Source organism: Macrobrachium rosenbergii, chromosome 54 (assembly GCF_040412425.1).
Source record: "Macrobrachium rosenbergii isolate ZJJX-2024 chromosome 54, ASM4041242v1, whole genome shotgun sequence".
In the NCBI taxonomy this organism is placed as follows: Eukaryota; Metazoa; Arthropoda; class Malacostraca; order Decapoda; family Palaemonidae; genus Macrobrachium; species Macrobrachium rosenbergii.
In genome coordinates, this window is record NC_089794.1 from 44,502,958 (window position 1) to 44,525,142 (window position 22,185).

The following is a 22,185-nucleotide window of genomic DNA, read 5'->3' on the forward strand; positions in this document are numbered from 1 at the left end:
ACCGTTTATTTATCTAAAATTTGTAGACCACACAATATAGAAATGGGGGTATATAATACTTTGATCCCCAAGGTGCTAGTACTAAACACGGCGTCCCAAGGAGCTTCCGCCATGTTTAGTACTAGCTCTTCGGCGTAGGTAACGCGTCGATAACAAGCCAACGTAGCACCAAATATTTCTTCCTCTGAGAGTTTTCCGGAAGATGGAAAAATCATAAATTCTTCCTCTGGAAAAGGTCACTATTTTAAAGGCTAGGTCGTAATCGAGGGCCGGAAGGGAGATAAACACGACGTCTCCGGGAGCCTAATGAGTTCCCATTACCAAAACCAAACAACAGGACCGCCATGCTGCGTTATGATTAGTTTTCAAGACAAAAGGAAATAGGGAAAGAATCCTCGCTTACTGTTATTACATCAGTAATTTCTGAATCTGTAATAACCTATATTAAATATCAGTAGCTATGCAGAATTTTGCAGTCCATATTTATATCCAGATATATGGGTATGGAATATTTTAACAAAAGACCCTCTCATATTTTTCTATAGCAAGATTTTTCATATTTTTTACATGCAAATGAGGTTCCAAAGTGAAATATGAATAATAAGATTCTATTAAAGTTGAATGATAAATTGAATTCATTGGTCTGTATGACGAAAGTTGAATATAAAACAATTTTTCGTTCAAAACTCAATTCCATCTCCCAGCTGTCTAACTATTTTTGCATGAAAATATCGAGTCATAACAATTTTTATATATGTAAATATATTATATATATATTTATATTATATGTATATATATATATATATATATATATATATATATATATATATATATATATATATATATATATATATATGTGTATACTGTGTGTGTGTGTATATATAATAAGATTCATGATTTTTTATATATAATATATATATATATACAATGATCATCATTCGCGGCAATATGTTTTTGTGTTATAATAAGATTTGTATTATTTTTTGGTAGAAGACAAATCTTGTGCCACAAGACAATGATCATCATTCACGTTTTGTTAATATGTTTTCGTTGGAGGCGTGGATAGATATTATTTGGCCCAGCGTATTAGGAAAAAAATAGATTTATTTCTGAAGACAAATCTTGTACTTCAAATAAATATTTCCCGTTAATCCTCTTAGCCACGTAAATTGCTTCATACATACTTTCTGGTTAAACTAAGTTTTTTTGAATTCGAAACCAAACAAAGAATATCGATAAATCTACAATAAATTAAATAGTTTGAAGAAAGCCAGCTTCTTTAACTAATCTAAACATTCCAGTTAATGAAAGTACAACATGCTCTCCATCAACAACTGAGAGATAGCAATTACCCTCCTCATCCCGGCACTCGTGGAGGAAAAAAGTTAAGTATACCTCAGTTTTACCAGACCACTGCGCTGATTAACAGCTCTCCTAGGGCTGGCCCGAAGGATTAGATTTATTTGACGTGGCTAAGAACCAATTGGTTACCTAGCAACGGACCTACAGTTTATTGTGGAATCAGAACCACATTATAGCGAGAAATGAATTTCTATCACCAGAAATAAACTCCTCTAATTCTTCATTAGCCGGTCGGAGGCTTGAACTCGGGCCTAGCGAGTGTTAGCCGACAACTATACCGACTTTCCCAATGAGGAACTACTCGTGGAGGAAATATCTTAAGTTCCCAAGGCTGGAACACTCGACCAGGTAATAAACAAGCATATAGACTGACGTATTTGGATATGGTTCTTGGAATTAGGATACCTAATGAGAGAAACGGAGTATTTTGGCTATCCAGTCGAAGTGACAACGAAAGTACTGAGAGAAAGGCGGCGTCTTGCTTGAGGACGTTATAGGTATTCAAAGAAGGCGTATGAAGCTATAAAGGCAGGCGACCTTGTCATAATGTATATGGACAATAATTATCTGAGCGTTGTTCTACCAAAAACGCTGAGATAGAAGCGAATTCTCCGACACGTTTCATATTCCAAATAGATGATTTCAAAAGCACACTCAGGACACAAAACAGACCAGAGGCCAAGTATTCTGTGTTACAGGAAGATAATAGAAATCCACGAGACATTTAAGCGAATAATTTTTGTTAAATTATAAAGGAAAACAAAGAAAATTTACTGTATCTCTCGAAATTTGTTTGATGAATTATGGAAGTGTAAGGATGCAAGTCTAAAGATTCCAGTATGCAAAGTATATAATAATAATAATAATAATAATAATATAATAATAATAATAATAATAATAATAATAATAATAATAATAGTTATTGTAAAGAATTAATTATACGAATAGTATAGATAATGTTAAAGAAAATTTTCCCAAACCCATAGTTAACTGAGGAGTCTCTCTCTCTCTCTCTCTCTCTCTCTCTCTCTCTCTCTCTCTCTCACAAATCTAGTTGTTCCGAGAACCTCTCCTCTTCTTAAGATATCTTGCAACCGCTTCGTAGTTATTTGGTGAGTTTCCGGGGTCCATGATAGAAAATAAACTTTTTCCATTCTCCTTTCGACGATAGTTTTTTTTTTTTTTTTACCGCGTTTCATTACCAAGGACGAAGACGATGTCAAATTTCTCCCTCATCTAGTTTTCCTCTCGATTCTTTTCGAATATTTATGAGAACATTGAACACATTTGAATAATGTCTATACGCATACCGTGTTCTTTTCATCATCCTTGTCGTGTGTAGAATTGACTCTGGTTCAATATGTAAAATGTAATGTGAATATTTAAACAACGCAGAGTCTACGGAACTTTGCACGTAAATTTTAGGTCATGAAGAACATAATCCCAGTGAAAAATGATCCATGTAAAGGTTTGTGTCTATGCATGGGAAAAAATTTTTTTGATACAAAAAATTCAGTAAATACTGAATTCCATATACAATTCAGCTACTTAAACAAGTTTTTAGTTTTGTTTTTGTTTTTGCAGTTTAAGTTGATGGTTCATTCTTAGATCTGAGCGAAAGTAACGGTTACTAATGTATATGCTATTATTCTGGCTCACTAGTATAAAATGAATTGAGTTTTGATACCATTTGCTACCAATGAGTGTCTCATGAGGAAGGCTCACCTGAATAACTTCATTCCAGATTTTGTTACCTCTGCTGAAGAACTGTTTCAAGAAGGTATATTTAGAACTTTATTTTTCTCCTGTTACTGGACAGTTGACTAACATTGTGACAAATAAGGCATTGAAAGACTTGTGGAAGATTTTGTCATTTATGCCAAGATATTGTGGAACACGGCATGCACTTTCTGCAAGAACCTGCGCTCACCTAAAACCAATCTAATCTAACGATAAAAGCACAGTCGGTCTAGTGTCTTGTGAAGGAGTTTTCATGTCAAGCTTCCAAAACTGGTTTCGCTGTCACGAGAAAATGGCCCATATACGGCCAGTCTTGTGTTCAATCTTTTCAATCTGTTCTTTTTTTCTGGTCAGGCTTTATCTGTCCACATGCCAGTTTCGAGGGTCAACCACTAAGAGTTGCAGCTTTTAACCTTTCATCCAGCTGAACAAACCCAAGACCCCTTAATAAACATAATCCTTAATACGTGATGAGAAAAGAATATCCAAAATACCCATAAATTTATTTCGTGATTATATGTCTTTTACGTGAGTTTTTCCTCATTGAATCATTGCTATCAAACGAAGACTTATATCGCGAAGCTAGTGTATAGAATCCAATAGTCACTCAGTTACTTGTTCTCAAGTTGAACTGTTCTGTCTCAAAAAGATGATTCATACGCCTGTTTGAACGGCAGCTGTTTGAGTCTTATTTGCATCCTTATTGGGAATATTTAGTATTTTTCTACGACTCGAAAGGGAAAAAAGCAAGCTCACTTTAATATTTGAAAGAGGGTAAATATTAACGAAATTAATTAAAATATGCATAACAAAAGCACAAGATTACAGAATACTGGATAAGAGATATTGTTAAATACTAGCAAATATGTACGGAAACAGTGTGTACATTGTCATCTCACAAATGTAAACTCGATAAATTTTATTATTTCGAAGTAAATTTACTACATATGTGGATTAAAACAGGAAGAAATGAAAGGGAAATAAAAGCTGCGTAAGACATGTCTCTAAAACTGCGTGTGCATTTCTATTTATATGTGCAGAAGACATTTTGATTCAAATAATTTCAGTATTCATTGAACTATTTCATTCATATTGCAATCTTGTGTTTCTGTCAAATTTAAATGTTCTACGAAAATGGCAGCACGTAAAAGTATAAACTCGCTCGATGAAATTAAATTTCCCTCAAACATGGCGTTTTCTATTATTCCTCAAAGCATGTCAAAGGAACTTAAGTCATTAAGGCCATAAAATCATGTTATCCCTGGGGATTTTCAACTGAAACGAGAGTCCACCTTAACCCTATTTTTCCCCCTTGCTGAATAAAGCTGGAACTCAAAATGGACACAGTAATAAGAAGACCTAATGGAACATCCAACGTCATTGGAAGGTATGCGCGAAGATAAATACCATCTATCCAACAAAGCACCTTCAGGGATACCGACAGTAACCGACCGTGAAATAGGTTGGGCATCCTATCTGGTTCCACAATGCCTTGTCAGAGCGAGCATTTTCTTTCCATTTTTACTGTAACTCCCGCGAACGCTGGAGTGACAACCATTCCAGAAGTTTGAACTTATCTTCGCCACTGGAAAAAGGTTCTTTAAGGCTAACCCCGCCCCCCCCTCACCCCTCCCTTCTCCCTATCTCCAGGCTCTGTCTCCGCCCGCCCAACCCCCCAACCCCTCTCACTTCCTTCCAGGTCTTTTTTTACCCCTACAGCTGGCCATGGAAACCTGGTGACTGTTCGGTGCTTTTGGAAAACTTGTTTTATTATTATTATTATTATTATTATTATTATTATTATTATTATTATTATATTTGTGACTTTGATCGTCACTTCCCTCCCACGACCGGTTCTTCTTTAGCGTTTTGCTGTTTGTGAAGGTCGTTCGCAGAAAGGTTAGTCACCAGAATAACCAACTTTAGAGTGTTCTTACACGATGTACCTTTTCGCCATTATAGACATGCAATGAATTAATAGACAAAGGAAAGCGAGATTCCAAAAATCTACACAGACACACACACACAGTTTTTTTTTAACCATAACGTTTTCCCCTATTGAGAAGAGGGTGGCACCAGAAAGTATGAGTCTTCTGGTCCTCTGCGAGTCTTGAGATGAGGTGCCAGCCCCATGCCCTTTTCCACCCCGGCTACCTCCCACCACAATAGACTAACTACCAGGCACGAAAGTCACATCCATAGTCAACTTATTAGATACGGTATTTCCTTGAGCATACCTAAAGATTTCTGGGTCCCTTGAGAATCGAGCTAAAACCTCTCGATCGTGAGTAAGTAAGTATACCTTAGTTTTACCAGACCACTGAGCTTTAACAGCTCTCCTAGGGCTGGCCTTATTTTACGTGGCTAAGAACCAATTGGTTACTTAGCAACGGGACCTACAGTTTATTGTGGAATCCGAACCACAGTAAAAATGAATTTCTATCACCAGAAATAAATTCGCCGGTGGCGGAATTGAACTCCGAATGGCAGTCTAAAGCTCAACCGACTCAGCCAAAGAAGGGGCTTATCTCGATAGGTAAGATATATATATATATACAGTATATATATATATATATATATATATATATATATATATATATACACACACACACACACACACATATATATATATATATATATATATATATATATATATATATATATATATATATATATATATATATATATATATATATATCTTACCTCACTATCGAGAGGTTTTGTTCGATTTTCAAGGAAGCCAGAAATCTTTAGGTATGTTCCAGTAAATCCCATATCTAATATATATATATATATATATATATATATATATATATATATATATATATATATATATATATATATATATATATATATATATATATATATATATAATCAAGTGGTTACTTTTTACCAGATTCGTATGCAATTTTATTAATAACAATGACCTCTTGGCTTTTCGATTTTTTCACGCTTTGGAAACGCATATCACTTCTAAGCCTAGGTCCAAACGAAGAGAGAAATTAAGATATTCTGACGCCCGGCCGAGGTTCGAACTCGCGTCTGGGGTATCAGAACGAGCTAATGATAATTACCTGGCCACGAAGAAAGGTATAAGTCTGTTCCCGTTCATGCGTACTTATATCTGTCGAATTCAGATACATTTACTGTAACTGGAATAGACCCACTTTCACCATCACAGCCAAGTATTGAATTATTGTTTATTGCTTTTAGGGCTGAAATATATACTTAGGATCCACTGGTCACTTTTTACCAGAGTGTGTGTGTGTGTGTGTTTCTTTGTGTCTGTGTGTGTGTGTGTATGTGTGTGTGGTAGCATGTATAGATTCAATTAGGAAATAAAATTCTTGATACCACAAGAGTTCAACAAATGTTGAGAAAAGTCTTTTCCTTTCTGTGTTTTACATATACGACAATAATAACAATGCTGTTAGTATTATTATCAAAATAAATTAACACCTCATGAGATCGAACCCAGGGGCTTCTTGGGTAAGAGACAGGGACACTACCCACCATCCCACAGAAGTTGAGCTCCCCTTACCTGGAAAGCCCTGGGTTCGATCCGGACGTGGTGCAGAAATTATTTCCTATGTTTAGCATGTCACTCTTGTTGATTTCCATTATTATTATTATTATTGTTATTTTTCTTCTTCTTCTTCTTCTTCTTCTTCTTCTTCTTCTTCTTCTTCTTCTTCTTCTTCTTCTTCTTCTTATTATTATTATTATTATTATTATTATTATTATTATTATTATTATTAATTAAATTATTATTATTATTATAATAAAGTAATTTCACATTACAACTGAGGGACAGCTCTGACCTTTCAAATGATTAATTGCTCTTAAATATGAGCTCAACGTCAGAGACAGGTATTCGCTGTATCTATGGTAAAGTTAAAGGAGTTGGCCAACTAAATATTTAAGAACGTTCAAGACATCTGGTTCGGATAAAAAGAGGCTGAAATGGGACCAAGATAATTCAGAATCAAATCATCGCGCTGGTTTTCAGCGCTGCAACAACAATTGCCCTGCTTAGAAATATTCATTGCAGAGATTTGACTTTCCAGTGCACAGAGACAGTTGACATCTATGTGGCTAAACCACAACACTGGGACCTACTGATTAGCATGGAATTCGAACCTCCCACTTGGCAGGCAACAAATATGGAAGAATCATTTTCGCGATGATGTGGAACCTCAGACGAAGCTCTCTGGACGTATGGACAAAGCAAGAGAGATGGAGAGAAAAGGAGACAGAATATTCAGAGAGAGAGAGAGAGAGAGAGAGAGAGAGAGAGAGAGAGAGAGAGAGAGATCGTTTAGATGACTTCCGCCTTGAAAGTGGAAAAGGTAGCGCTACGAAACTCGACCGAAAGGAGAGAGAGAGACCTGTATGTTTACGAAGGAGAGAGAGAGAGAGAGAGAGAGAGAGAGAGAGAGAGAGAGAGAGAGAGAGAGAGAGAGAGAGAGACGGTAGGGATTCCAGCCTCCAGTAATTCACCAGCATCGGCGGAAGGTGGTGGCGCTGCTGGCGTTCCAGACCACGGACCGTGACTGGAAAAAAGAAATCCGTGTCTTATATGATTAACAGATTGATTCTTTCTCATTATTTTTCTTAATCTGAACTGTCGTGTTGAACAAAGTCATTCGGAGTGTCTAAAAAAAAAAAACCTGGCTATTTGAAATAGTGGAATCAATTTCGTAACTTATACTGTGAGTGCTTTTGTAATACATAGCGAAGAGGAATTAGAGACACGGAGTCGAAATTCACGAACTGTTGGTTTTAAACGGATGCCTCCAATTAAGACTTCTCTAACAGGAAGTGATGACTGATAAACCTGGAAAGACAGAGAAAAGAGTTGGCAATTGTAGTGTTCGACAATCAACAGGTAAGAAGTGCTGGGGCGAAAATGCTCGTAAAACCTGGGGGTTATTTTCATGTCGTTAAGTGCCGAGTTTTCTACATAATCTAGTGCCATGTACTTTTCTTAGTGATGATTTGATGAAGGAATGAAAAGGAATTTCTGTCTGTGGTAATCATATGTAGCTCTGTCTATTCAAAGTCTTCTGGATCCGTAATTCAATCATTGTTTTATTTTTTCCTAGAAAATGTCTAGGTCTGGGTAATGGTACAAATTTGTCACAGCATTTGACTCAAATTTTCAAACCACTTTCAGCATCAGTTTTCTTTCTTGTGTGGGGGTTGGGAGGGGAGGCTTTTCAGGTTAACAGAAACAGGTTTTAATTTTAAAAACACCGAAATTGCGTTTGCCATAAGATACTGAAAAATCTTTCTTTTCAATACCATCTCTCCATGAGGAAATGCTGAACCTCTTCTATTCTAGAAGTTTGGATAAAATCTTAATAATGAAGTAATGTGTCTGAAAGAGAACTGCCTATCATTAAGATAAGATAAACTCCTTAATCGTTTCTCCCACAAGATGTCTAAATATAAGGAAATGTAATTTGAATAATGAACATCCTAATGTGTCGAAACGAACTGCTTAAACTATTTGTTTACAAAAAAAAAAACAGTAAAAAATGCCCTGGAGTTTCTTCGGTGCAATCGAGTTTTCTGTATAGCGTATAATGTTGTAGGAGCCGCATCCATAAACTTTCAGCCACGGCCCGGTGGTGGCGTGTCCTATAGCGTTGCCAGACGCACGATCATGGCTAACTTTAACTTTAAATAAAATAAAAACTACTAAGGCTGGAGAGCTGCAATTTGGTATGTTTGATGATTGGAGGGTTGATGATCAACATACCAATTTGCAGCCCTCTAGCCTTAGTAGTTTTTAAGATCGGAGGGCGGACAGAAAAAGTGCGGACGGACAGACAAAGCCATCTTAATAGTTTTCTTTTACAGAAAACTAAAAATGATTTTGAGAAACATCACTACAATAAAGCCATGAAGTGAAGAATGCTTTCAGAATCTGGACATTTCACAAGATTTGGACCTTAACCAATGCTAGAACTAAAGACAGAGAGAGAGAGAGAGAGAGAGAGAGAGAGAGAGAGAGAGAGAGAGAGAGAGAGAGAGAGAGAGATGCGTCTGGTTTATTCTCTTATCCTATGCCAAATTAAGCTTTCCCTCCGTTCTAATCTGTTCTTCCCCTTACCTTAGCGACCAGCTAAAACAGAGACGTCAATATCAGACGTATTAGGAGTCAGTTACTTTAGTTTGAGGCCTTCAACAACCACTGATAGCCTAATTAGGCCTCCCAAGGCATAAGTTCCAGGACCGGCGTCTCTGTATTTCAAAGGCAATCAGGTTTACGTTTGATTCAACGTTGCCACGTAACTATGCCGAGAAGTATGCTGCCCACAAGAGCCATCGTCCCTAGTTACGTGTACTGTACAAGTCTTCGTGATTGACAGTAACTTCAACACAACTGCTAAGCTCGCTTTCACTTTGCCCTTCAGATGATGCCGTGGCCGTAGGGAAAACTATAATTAAGATATGTAGATTCTATCCTTAGAGCAATAATTACGCGCGCTGTATCAAGGCTAGCAATGTGGAAGTTTTCGAAGCGGTTGTTTTGGCTTAAATTTTATGATGATATTCACACATATGAAACATCCTTTAATTTTTCAGTGATCATTAACTTTTAAGTATAGATATTATGTATCAAATTCCACATGCATTCTTTACATCCTTTACTCTCTAAGCTTTTCCACAGATGCTTTAATTGTTGAAGCATTTCTAATTTTCTTAAGATTATAAATGCAAAACAAATTTTTGTTCTAGTTTATTAACATTATTGTATTACTTTTGACGGACGAACGAGTTATGGACAAACTAGTGGGGACATTCAGACATACATATGAGATTTATACTGATTCTCATTCAGCTGCCATTCTTACGTATAATGTAATTCATACTGATTCACATCCGTCTACCAGTTGGATAATGTACAGGATGGGAAAAAAGCTCTCTATCACGAGAGTTCATAAATGTTCTAAAGGGTCCACAATAATATAACTGTTTAAAGCTCGTGTAAAATTTTTAAAAGCTTTCGAACCCTACTCTGGGTTCCTGAAGATGAACCCAGAGTGGAGTTCGAAAGCTTTTAAAAATTTTACACGAGCCTTAAACAGTTATGTTATTGTGGACCCTTTAGAACAAATGTACAGTATAGTGTGTCTGTCATGATCTTGGACAGCGTGTCTCTTAGGATAAAATTGCCCACGACAAAGAAGGGGATGCCGTCCATCCGTAGTTATCTATTTACGGAAGCCTCCCGCAAATCCTGTACTGCTTGCCTACAGAAAAACACAGGAAAAACAACTTGATCTGGCAATCATTATATCTAAGTGAGTTGGTCATAAATTCAAATGATTTGTGTGTGGGAAATGTTTCACATACAGCCATCAGTCCCTGCTTATTTTGAAAACTACTGTCATGCTGAACCTATTTATGAATTACTGGCGAGAAGTATTGCGACAGGCAATGATTTTCTCAAACCCGTTGGCTCTTAGGCCACATTGTGATCCATTTTTTGCTCGCCAGAACCTATTGTGTCGCTCTTCAGCGCCATCTCTATAGAGTCATGTGGAACTTTAGGATTTATGTGTTGATAATTTGCCTCAAGAGATTGACTCTCAGATAAGTCACTTATGAGTGCGTGTGAGATATGAAACAGACAGAGAAAAAATTAAACTGAAATTCCAGTAAAGCTTACAAATCTAGTGAACAATGAAAAAAATTTATATAGTAATGACATTATTAAAGGACCTCACCTTTTCGGGGACATCATAAATATTCATGATGAATATACTTGAAGGCCTGAAGCCCAAAGACTGGAATGTAGTTACCAGTTCATTTTACTGTCCTGAATTGATTTTAGTTTGTGTTATTATATTGGAAACTATTAATCTTTGTTACTCGTTTTTTCATAAACGTTCGATGTTTGCACAGACTAGAAATGACAGATTAATATGTCATTTTAAACAAACAAGGTTATTCTTTTGAATGATGCAGTTAGATTTCAAAATTTGCAGAGATCAATATCAGTAAAAATCAGAATTTTTATTATTCTCACACAGTGATACCCGATTGTCACTAGACTCCCAGTGGCAAGCTATGAGGTGCTGTCCCTGACCTTATAATATTATGTAAAGGGAGGCTCTTTCCAACCCTTCAGGCTCTTGGTCCATTTTTCCTCTACTTTTACTTTTCTTCAGCATGTGCTAGGTCAGGGCTGTCCAAACTCATGACCCTGGGCCAAAAGTGGCCCGTCTGATTTTGAAAGTGGCCCGCTAGAGAAAAATAAGTAAAAGTATTTTCCTCTTTTTTTATATCATAAATATTTCTTATTCCTAAATTCTGAGTAATATATATACATATACATATACATAAATACATACATACATATATATAGTATATATACACACACACATACATACACACACATACATATATATATATATATATATATATATATATATATATATATATATATATATATATATATATACATACATACACACAGGTGGCCCATGACTTTGTTTTTTCAAGAGTGGGCCTCGGACTAAACAGAGGTGAAGTCAGGAGATTGCCCTCCCTCCCGGCTTCTACTTTACAAGTAAAAAACGTGCTAAATTCTTCCTATATCAAGTTACCTAAACGCAGCCCTGAGACAAGCCATTCGTAAATTGAAACAACAATTCTTTCATTTAAACAGAAACTTCGGTGCATACAAATGTGTCAGTTTCAGATTGTTTAAGCAATTCAATCTTGTGGAATTTTGTTTGGAATTCTCCTGATGGGCCAAGTCAGCCTTTGGGAAAGATTGAGTAAGATCTAAGATCTTCAGATAGGTCAGTGTGGCTTTTGACTGACACATACTCTTCATTTGTCCTTTTTCATCCATCTTCTCAAACAACTGCATATATACCCTTCGCGAATGTCAATAGAGGAAGATGTTCTTCTTTTAGATAGGTCAAATATGCACTGTTTTGTAGGTAAATACAAAATAATAATAATAATAATAATAATAATAATAATAATAATAATAATAATAATAATAATAATAATAATAATAATAATAAATTTGATTTCATCTCAAGGCTATATACGTGGAATATGCAAAGTAGAGACAATAGCATACACATAATCTAGATGCATGAGATAACATGATAGAAAATGATAATCGGAAGAAGTAGAAAAAATGGTAATGATAATATTAATATTGAGAATAATAGTAAAAAAATATTAAAAATGATAACAATTAAAAAACAGATTTCAGACAATTAATTTCCAATTAGGGATCTTAGGTGGTTACAGAAGTCAGGTCCAGAAGGCTGAATACGAAAATTGGAAATAGCAGAACTCTAAAATTTTAACAATCACAGTAATAATAAAAAAGAAAAAACTAATAATAACAATAAACGTAGAAAATATAATAATAATAATATAATAATAATAATAATAATAATAATAATAATAATAATAATAATAACAACTGGTCAATGTTCATATTCCGATGGATAAAACAGCGTTTTATCCATCGAAATATGAACATCGGCCAATTATTGACTGATATTGGTGTGCAGGGAAAGCGAATTATTAGAAGAATTGCGAAAACTCAATAATAATAATAATAATAATAATAATAATAATAATAATAATAATAATAATAATAATAATAATAATAATAACAGATTCTGCAGATGACACTTCATAATTGCAAAAATAGAGAATACGTATGTCACTAAGGAACAGACGCCTCATTATCCCATCTTTCCCTCAATTTAGATCTTCTTTTTGCCTCACTGCTTAGGATGCTTTACGTGAGGGAATTGCTGCTGTTTCTCAGCTGGATGATCAGACTGGACACTGTTCGCCTAACAATGATTTTCAAATTATCCAGGCGGTTTTCTATGAACATCTTGCTGGCGGAGTGGTAGCGAGAAGTGTTTGTGAGCAGTACCAGAATGTCATTGCGAACAACGGCGATACGCCTCATGGCCTCTCGGGTATAGTTCGTCCAAAGGGAACACCCATACTATATACTGTAGCAGTACGAGAGGAAGAGCAGCAGTTTTGTGTCTCGGTGACAGAAGGCAACCGTCCTTGCAATCACGTTGCCAGTTGCACATAGTTTACGACGCCTTTGTTCTGTGTCTGCCGTATCTGTTAGGTCGTCGATGATAATGCGGTCCAAATACGGGAATTCATGGATGGATTCCAGACGATGATTTCCGAGGAAAATTTGTGGTTCTGCAATATGCTTAAGCGATCTCGGGAGCAGCGACATGCACTGGGTCTTGGTTTTGTTGTATAGGATATCAAATTCCTCTGCATATTGGCAGCAAGTGTCCATGAGTCGCTGGAGACCTTCTCGCACTGATGGGGAAATCAGACGCATATCGTCGGCGTAACAGAGGTTGTTTATTGCTGTATCGTTGATAGTGCATCCGATTGGGGATGAGTTCAGTTTGACATTCAGGGCACCTGTGTACGTATTAAACAGGTATGGAGGGAGAATGCCCCCATGTCAGAGCCCGTTTAGGGAGCCGAAGATGTACGACAATACGTTACCCCATTTGACACAGAATCGCTGTGTGGAGAACCAGCAATATAAAATACCAATCAATTATAGAGGTGTGCCTCTTTTGTGCAACTTCAGGAAGAGCTGCAAGCAGTTTGCTCTGTCAAATGCTTTTCTCACATCTACAAAACAGGAAAACAGGAGAGGCTGATGATAGGTAATAGTTCAGCAATTCTTTCAGGATGTAGATGCAGGTGTCGGTTGAGTGGTTTGCTTTAAATCCGAAGTGGATGTCAGTGGTGTGTAGAAAGGGGAGAAGTCTCACTAGAAGAACGGACTCAAGTACCTTCGACGCAATAGTAGTAATTGCAATCGGGTGATAATTGCCAGGGTCAGCTGCATCCTTTAGCTTGTTTTTGTTTAATGGTATTAAGTGAACTAAGAGTAGGGAGTCTGGAAGAAACTGGTGAATTATGCCAGCACTGAATAGAGCAGCTAGCAAAATGTAAATTATTGGGTGGCAGAATTTGAAAGCTTCAGCATGAAGACCATTGCAGACGGGCGATTTATTATTAGGTAGGTTGTTTATGGCAACACTGATGTTACCTGGCGTAATACGATCGGCGAAATGAAATTGAATGTTATCAGTAAGGTGGTTATCTAAATCTCTTCCGGAGTCTTGATCGTTTATGCAATTCAGGATAGTGATGAAGTGGTCGCCCCACATTCTTGCGATAGCCTCGTCACCGACGGCTTCTCCTACTCTGTTTTAGCCTTTTAATTTTGGTATTTAGGGATTGACTGTCTTTCCAAAGACGAGGATAATCTCCGGATTCTAATTTTCTAAACATTGCATCAGCACTTAGTTGCTTTTCATTTATTCTGCAGTGCTTCATTAAGACCAAGTCTGAACTGCTCTCTCGTCTGTCTCATTAGCAATGCAGTGTCCTTCCCTCGGGCTACCATTTTGCCTCCACTGTAAAAACATTTTCGTGAATGTGTATACAGATCTTTGACCAAGTCATTCCATCCAGGTATATTACAAGAGTTGCCTTGACGAAATCTAAATGGTAGCCCTGCAGGAGGCAAGCATAGCGGAAATTATGTTCGAATAGAATTCTTTCAGATCTCTCCTGTGGTGGTCATTTCTACATTTTGGGTTAGTGCACAGTAAGGCGTCTGCCGGCTGAACTATTGACCACAGCCTGGTTTCCGTGGTTTTCCCCAAATGATCTGGTTTTCTGCTGGTTTTGAAAATCCCAGTTAACGGCAGGTGGGCGATCAGTTAGGGGGCTCACGGTAAGGAGGCATAGGGTATCGAATGACACCTGTAAGGTGTATGATGTTTTCATGATGGTAATTTTTCGAGATGATATCTATATTATTTTTCAGTCATAATTTTGCACTGCATAAAATGAATCTTAATTGCTATGACCATGGCGTAAGAACAGGCGTCATGAAGGAACAAGAACAAACTTTTCTGCTTGCCAGAGTCTCTTAAAATAACTCCTTTAATCCAAGACATTGCTCCTTTGCTGGGTATTGCGATAAAGTCCTTTTACCGATAATGACCAAAATGAAAATGTTGGACGCTTCCTCGAGAGCAAATTCATTAAAGAAGTTTCTGCAAAGTGAGAGGTTTTAAAGAAATATCGAGGGAGACTGGAAAATGCTAATGCGACCTTTCAAAGCAGTGTTATAAGGAACTTAAAGTATGATGAATAATGAAATAATGCTATAGTAATGCAAGTGCTAACGTTAAAAAATAAGAACACAATAAAATTATAGAGATTAAATAGAAAATATCATGAAAGATTAATGTGTATGTTAAAACAAAAATGAAATGTAAAAATCAAATGCAGCTCCTCTTACATAAGAATGACGTACGTCAGTACTTATGATATGAAATATTTATCTCACTATAATAACTCGAGAAAATACTCCAGTCCTTATGACATCATATGACCTTTCCATTAATGAGAAATAATCACGACTTATGATAGTTAAAAATAGTACAACCCTTCCTTTAAAATCTATCTACCTGTTGCACGAATTTTGCATTTTCATTCTCATCACTAAGAACCATAACTAATAATGGAATCAGGCTTCGGTTTTTTTCGTACAGTATTTAATTGACTCTCAACGAACATTCTCCATCTTATTCGACCCCTCCCCATTTACAGATGGGGCATTCAAGCATTTGTTTTTTATTTGCCCTAACTCGAGCTACTTTTGACTGCGTCGTCTTGCCATTTCATAAACGTCAAATTAATTTTTATCCCAAGACTAAGTTTGACACAGAATATTGGTACTTATTTCATCAACTGGGGTCCAGGGAATATTCGTGAAACAGATTTCCCATATTGCTCGTGGCCTCCATTTCAGGCTTGAAAAGGTACAGTATTTGCTCTGCTGAAGCTATCCTTAACTAGTCTGATGATTGATATGTACTTCAGATGGTTCGTTACTGCGTTGTCTTTCTCGCTCTTTGAGACAGATTTATAATTAGTGGGTTAAAGTAAAATGCAGCAGGTAATGAGAGATTTTATCGCGTGGGTAGAACGGGAAGGTACCAAGGAGAGAAGCCAGCTGGACCTTTTAAACGGTCTGGACTCGACTGAAGAAGCAAAATCTGGAAGTGTATATTAATCTTAGAAATGGGATCATTCTATTTCATCATTTGTTCTCTGTAGTAGGAGTGAGTTATAAGGAGAGACATAATGAATCACAATCTCTTTCTTTTATATATATATATATATATATATATATATATATATATATATATATATATATATATATATATATATATATATATATATATATATATATAGGTATGTGCGCATTTATATGAATGTATATATATAGTATATATATATATATATATATATATATATATATATATATATATATATATATATATACACATATATATATGTGAGTGTATGTTTTTGTGTATACATATATGTGCGCTTGCTTGTGTGCGTGGGTTTGTGAGACTTTTTCTGGGAAAGTCTGGACGAATACCTCCAACAACGCAATTAATAGACAAATTTTCCTTTTTCTCTGCTGCAGAAATCGAGACGGGCACGAAAAAATCAAAAGAGAGCAAAAAAAAAAAAAAATGTAAAAGTTTGGAAGTGCAAATGGTTCTTCTTTCTTGGGTCTGGTCTTTTCCGCCTCTTTTTAGGCTATGGCCCGCTACCAACTCTCCAAAAATCTTATGGACCATCTAGCCGTTCGATATGGAATCAATTTAAACATCAAGTTTTATCGCTTTTTTTTTTTTTTACATTCGGCGCCCCTCTGTTTCCTACATTTCTCCGTTGTTTCCTTTAATAGTAGGAGCGATGGACTGCATGAGATCATTTGTTAAGAACTGCTATCTACTTGGTTCTACAGCAAGCAGTAAGGGGAACATAATTCACCAAATTCAATATTGTTTCTTTTGAAAAAGTCCATCAAAGCACCAAGCAATGGTCGAATGACTTGCTTTGTTATCTTCTGTCCATGTTTGAGTAACTTGTTTCTCTCATGTAACTCTTTCACAAAAACTACTTGGTACTTGATGCCATTCTCTGGACAAGGAAGGGAGGTATGGCTGAAGCCAGACGCAAGGAGAATCTCAAGGATTGGCAACTCGGAGACTATCAAAAGCCCTGTAAACAAATCAATCTGTGCTGTGTCTGACACTGCTCTCCTTCCAAGAAGGCCTGTAGCCTTTGAAGTCTGTACATTTTGAAATTCTATGTAGCTCAAGATCACACAACTATAGATGCTCAAAAAACGAAATCCCTCGAAATAAAAACATTTTTGATTTTCGTGTCATCCCTCTCTGTTGGTAACCTTCGCAAAAATTGTTTTCATTTACAGTTGCAAGTGTTCTTCCAAGAAAACAGTATATACAGAAGTGTTATGTAGGTGTGCTTGTGTGTGTGTGTGTGTCATTCTTTATGTACAGGTGCCTTTTGATGAAAAGCAATTGTAATTATGTAGGTGTACATGGTAGCACCTTCTGACATATGAAGCAGCTCTCTGCGCTCGTGTGGAGGGTTTCCAAAATGCTTTCATTTCGAGGTATTTCGCCTTTTTTTTTTTTTTTTAATCAGATATAACTGTAGGATCATGAGTCACATAGGATATAAAGATATGCAGACTTGAAGGGCTATAGGCCCTCTTGGAAGGAGTGAAGTGTCAAATACAGCACGGAATGATCTTCATTCAGGGCTTTTGGATAGTCCCCAGTTCTTCGTTGAACTGGCCGGTACCGTTCTCGGCTACCACTCTGCAGGGCCCGCGTTCGAATCTCCGGCCGGCCAATGAAGAATGAGAGAAATTTATTTCTGGCGATAGAAATTCATTTCTCGCTATAATGTGGTTCGGATTCCACAATAAGCTGTAGGTCCCGTTGCTAGGTAACCAATTGGTTCTTGGCCACGTAAAATAAGTTTATTCCTTCGGGCCAGCCCTAGGAGAGCTGTTAATCAGCTCAGTGGTCTGGTTAAACTAAGGTATACTTAACTTAACTTCGGATAGTCCCCGAGTTGCAAGTCATTGGGACATGAAACCATTACTCCCCACTTCAAATAGAGTTTATATATATATATATATATATATATATATATATATATATATATATATATATATATATATACATACATATATGCATATAAATATATATAAATATATATATATATATATATATATATGTATGTATATATATATATATATATATATATATATATATATATATATATATATATATATATATATATATATATATATATATATATACATATTCATATTCATATCAGGAATATATACATTCATGTATATACATGAGAAAGGGAGGACAATGACTCATTAGCTTATCAACTAATATAGAGCCAAGGAAATTAGAAAGCTAATGAATCATGGAATAGTTAAACAGACTAACCGTGGACAAGCAAATGAGAGAAAATGCACTGATGCTATAAACTAATATGATGAGATATAGGGATTTTCTAAGGACCTGAGGAATGAGTTTGTAATACATCCCCTAGATACAATTTTTGTCATTAGGGAGCAAAGAGTCATTAGCTGTTGTAGTCTATGCGCAGTATATACACGCATGAAAAAAGTATATATGTTGGTGAGTTCAACAGACATTATATGAGAAAGAACAGCTTTTGAAGGAAGGTTAAATAGTGTATGAAATGTATTTCTTAGCGGCATCATCTCAATCTTAGTGGAATGCTCAAGTCGGAACAAAATGTTGATGGTGAGGGCAGCAAGGGAGCCATCTCAAGGGACTAGCAATGTCATCCCCTCTTTTACTAAAAGAGAACTAAGTTGGCACCTGTATGTAAAGAAGTAGAACATACACTACTTATATATATATATATATATATATATATATATATATATATATATATATATATATATATATATATATATTATGATGATTATAATCACTTTTGTACGTGAGTCATTTATCACACATTACCACAGGTGAAAAAAAAGAGAACGGGGTGTAGGTCCTAACCGGTTTCGACTTTATTTCCAAGCCATTGGCTTTATTGGCTGGGAAAAAAAGTCGAAAGCGGTCAGGACCACACTCTCTCTTATTTTTTTCACCTGTAATGTGTCTATATATTTTTATATATATATCTGTATATATATATATATATATATATATATATATATATATATATATATATTGTTTTCTTGGAAGAACACATACAACTGGGAATAACATGAAAACAATGGGTTTCTTTTGTGAAGGTCATCTACAGAGAATAATGACAAACATCAACACTGGTTATCAGCGGAATTGTGAATGGATTGATAATCACGCGCCATATGGCCGGAGGCATTCTATTCTTCCACTGGAAACAGCGGGAGGCTTTTAGCATAAGCTGCTTTTTTGCATATCACTGAAACATTTAATGCAACCGACGCAGCGCACACCGTCCAGGAGAATTTTAATCTGGACGCTGACTTTAACGTTCGGTGCTGCTTGATCATCGACGATACCGCATGGAGGCAGTTTATGCGTATACACATATTATTGCACTGCAATACTTTATATGTATGTATGTATATATATACATATATATGTGTAAATATATATGTATATGTATATATTACATATATACGGCTCGGTGGACAAAGTCACTGTCTAAAGTTGTTCCTAAATTAAGCATTGGTTCGGGTCCTGCCGCAGACAAAACACTTACCATTTGTAATTCTCCATGTGTATAAGTTATTCTTAAGGTACAGTGAAATGGATACTGAAATATATTTCTGGCTTAAACACATGTGGATATAAAACGTGTCACACGTGTATGTGACAACTATATAATATATATATATATATATATATATATATATGTATATATGTGTGTGTGTCTACATATAATGTGTTATATATATATATATATATATATATATATATATATATATATATATATATATATATACATATATATATATATATATATATATATATATATATATATATATATATATATAAATACTATTTGAACATTGCAACCATATATTTCGAGGACTTCCTTCTGTGCCCCTCTGTTCACTGGTAAAATATTTTACCAGTGAACAGGGGCACAGAAGGAAGGTGCTCGAAATATATGGTTGTAACGTTCAAATTGTGTTTTATGGGCCTTCTTATATTCATATTAAACTGTGGTATTACAGTAAAAGACATTCATATATATATATATATATATATATATATATATATATATATATATATATAGATATATATATATATATATATATATATACATACATATATATATATATATATATACATATATATATATATATATATATATATATATATATACATACATATTGAAAATCTTAATGAAATACAGTGAAGAGTGAAAATCCCATATTGAAATATAAAAGGGAGAACGGAAATGCTATAGCTTAGGTGGTATCACCACTCCATTACGAACAATAATGGTTTTATTAGTACACAGGAAAACTGTTTACTCAAGGAGCAATAAAGGGGTACAAATTCCGTGAGGTTCCGGGTAGCAAATTCCTGAGATGTATACTATAAAACGCCAACCCCGGTTTTTTTGCCATGCCCCTAGGTTAGGTTAGGTTAGTTAGGTTAGGTTACGTTAGGTTAGGTTAGGTTGGGAGCGTAATGGTATTTTGGGGGTAGGAAACATAATGAGATTATTTTCAAGGAAATTCTAAGGTTGGTTTTTAAGATATGGCGTCCCGCTTTTTCAGGACAAGGTCCTAGTACTCGGTTACATCTCGGGAAAATGTTTCCGTGTAAGCCAAAAAAGTTTAAGATTGGTTATCTTTCGAAATACGATCCATGAGCCTTGTAGCAAATTCCTGCTGTTTATCTGCTTAATTAAAGCTACTACGAGTACAATATATTACTTTTGAAACAACACGTACATCTGTAAACAATCTGCGCTGTACCCCAGCTTAAAATGCAGGTGGTAATTCTTATGCGATCAGAAATGGTAGACCTTTGATCTCCCGATCTTACTGATCTCTGGTGTTCAGTATGGCTCTGTGTGAGTATCACTCGGAAAAGCCTTTCCTAGAATGGCTTTTTGGAAACTCCTTGCATACACATTCCTCCGGCGTACCAAGAAAACCATTATCGCTCGCAAAAGGGTGGAAGCATTCCCACAATGGAACACTTTCCCCATATATATATATATATATATATATATATATATATATATATATATATATATATATATATATATATATATAAATATATATATATATTATAAACATGTGTATATTTATACATATATAATTATATATAAATATATATATATATATATATATATATATATATATATATAAAATATACTGTATGTATATATATATTATATATATATATATATATATATGTATGAATATATATATATGTATATATATATATATATATATATATATATATATATATATATGTGTGTGTGTGTATATATATATACCTGTGTTTATGTAAGTTCTCAGGGAGAAAAAGCTGTGTAAGTGCTTCTTCTTGAAATGTGTGAATCATTTTCCCTATTTTTGTCGCAATAAATAAAAAATAAAAAAAAATTTTATCGCAAAACATTTTAACCTCATAAACGTTTTCCTGCTATTAGATAACAGCTTAGTATCTGTAAAGCAAATGTATATTTCGCCATCCCTTTTAAACATATATCCACTTTGTTGCCATCTAACTCAGTCGCACGGCTGAAAATACCACATTTTAACCATGTACGTCAGGTGCAGTATTTATTGTTCTCGGCGTTCTGAGAGAGAGAGAGAGAGAGAGAGAGAGAGAGAGAGAGAGAGAGAGAGAGAGAGAGAGAGAGAGAGAGAGAGAATTTCAAAGAAATTTCCCCTGCACCAACAACTTTTTAAGTTATGGCTAAATTCAGAAGTGACTCAATTAAACATAGAGGACTCTCTACCTCGGCCTAGCAAAAATCGTTATAGTAATCTTCTTCTCAGATTCATCCCTAGTCGGGGTCGCTGTTTTTAATGAAAATCAATAGAGAAACCATATTTTAAAAAAGGCAGGTGAAAAAACGGCTAGCGAATGAGCTCCTGTCTCTTAT

The 22,185-nt window shown here is 35.4% G+C and overlaps 1 protein-coding gene across 1 annotated transcript in view; it reads left to right on the forward strand.

The window, feature by feature from the left end:
• The first annotated feature begins 7,611 nt into the window (after window positions 1-7,611).
• LOC136834546 (uncharacterized) overlaps window positions 7,612-22,185 on the forward strand; it is an 87,138-nt gene continuing 72,564 nt past the window's right edge. The window contains exon 1 of the mRNA XM_067097132.1: window positions 7,612-7,990. The gene's annotated coding sequence lies outside the window, so the exon portion shown is untranslated. The remainder of the gene's footprint in view (window positions 7,991-22,185) is intronic.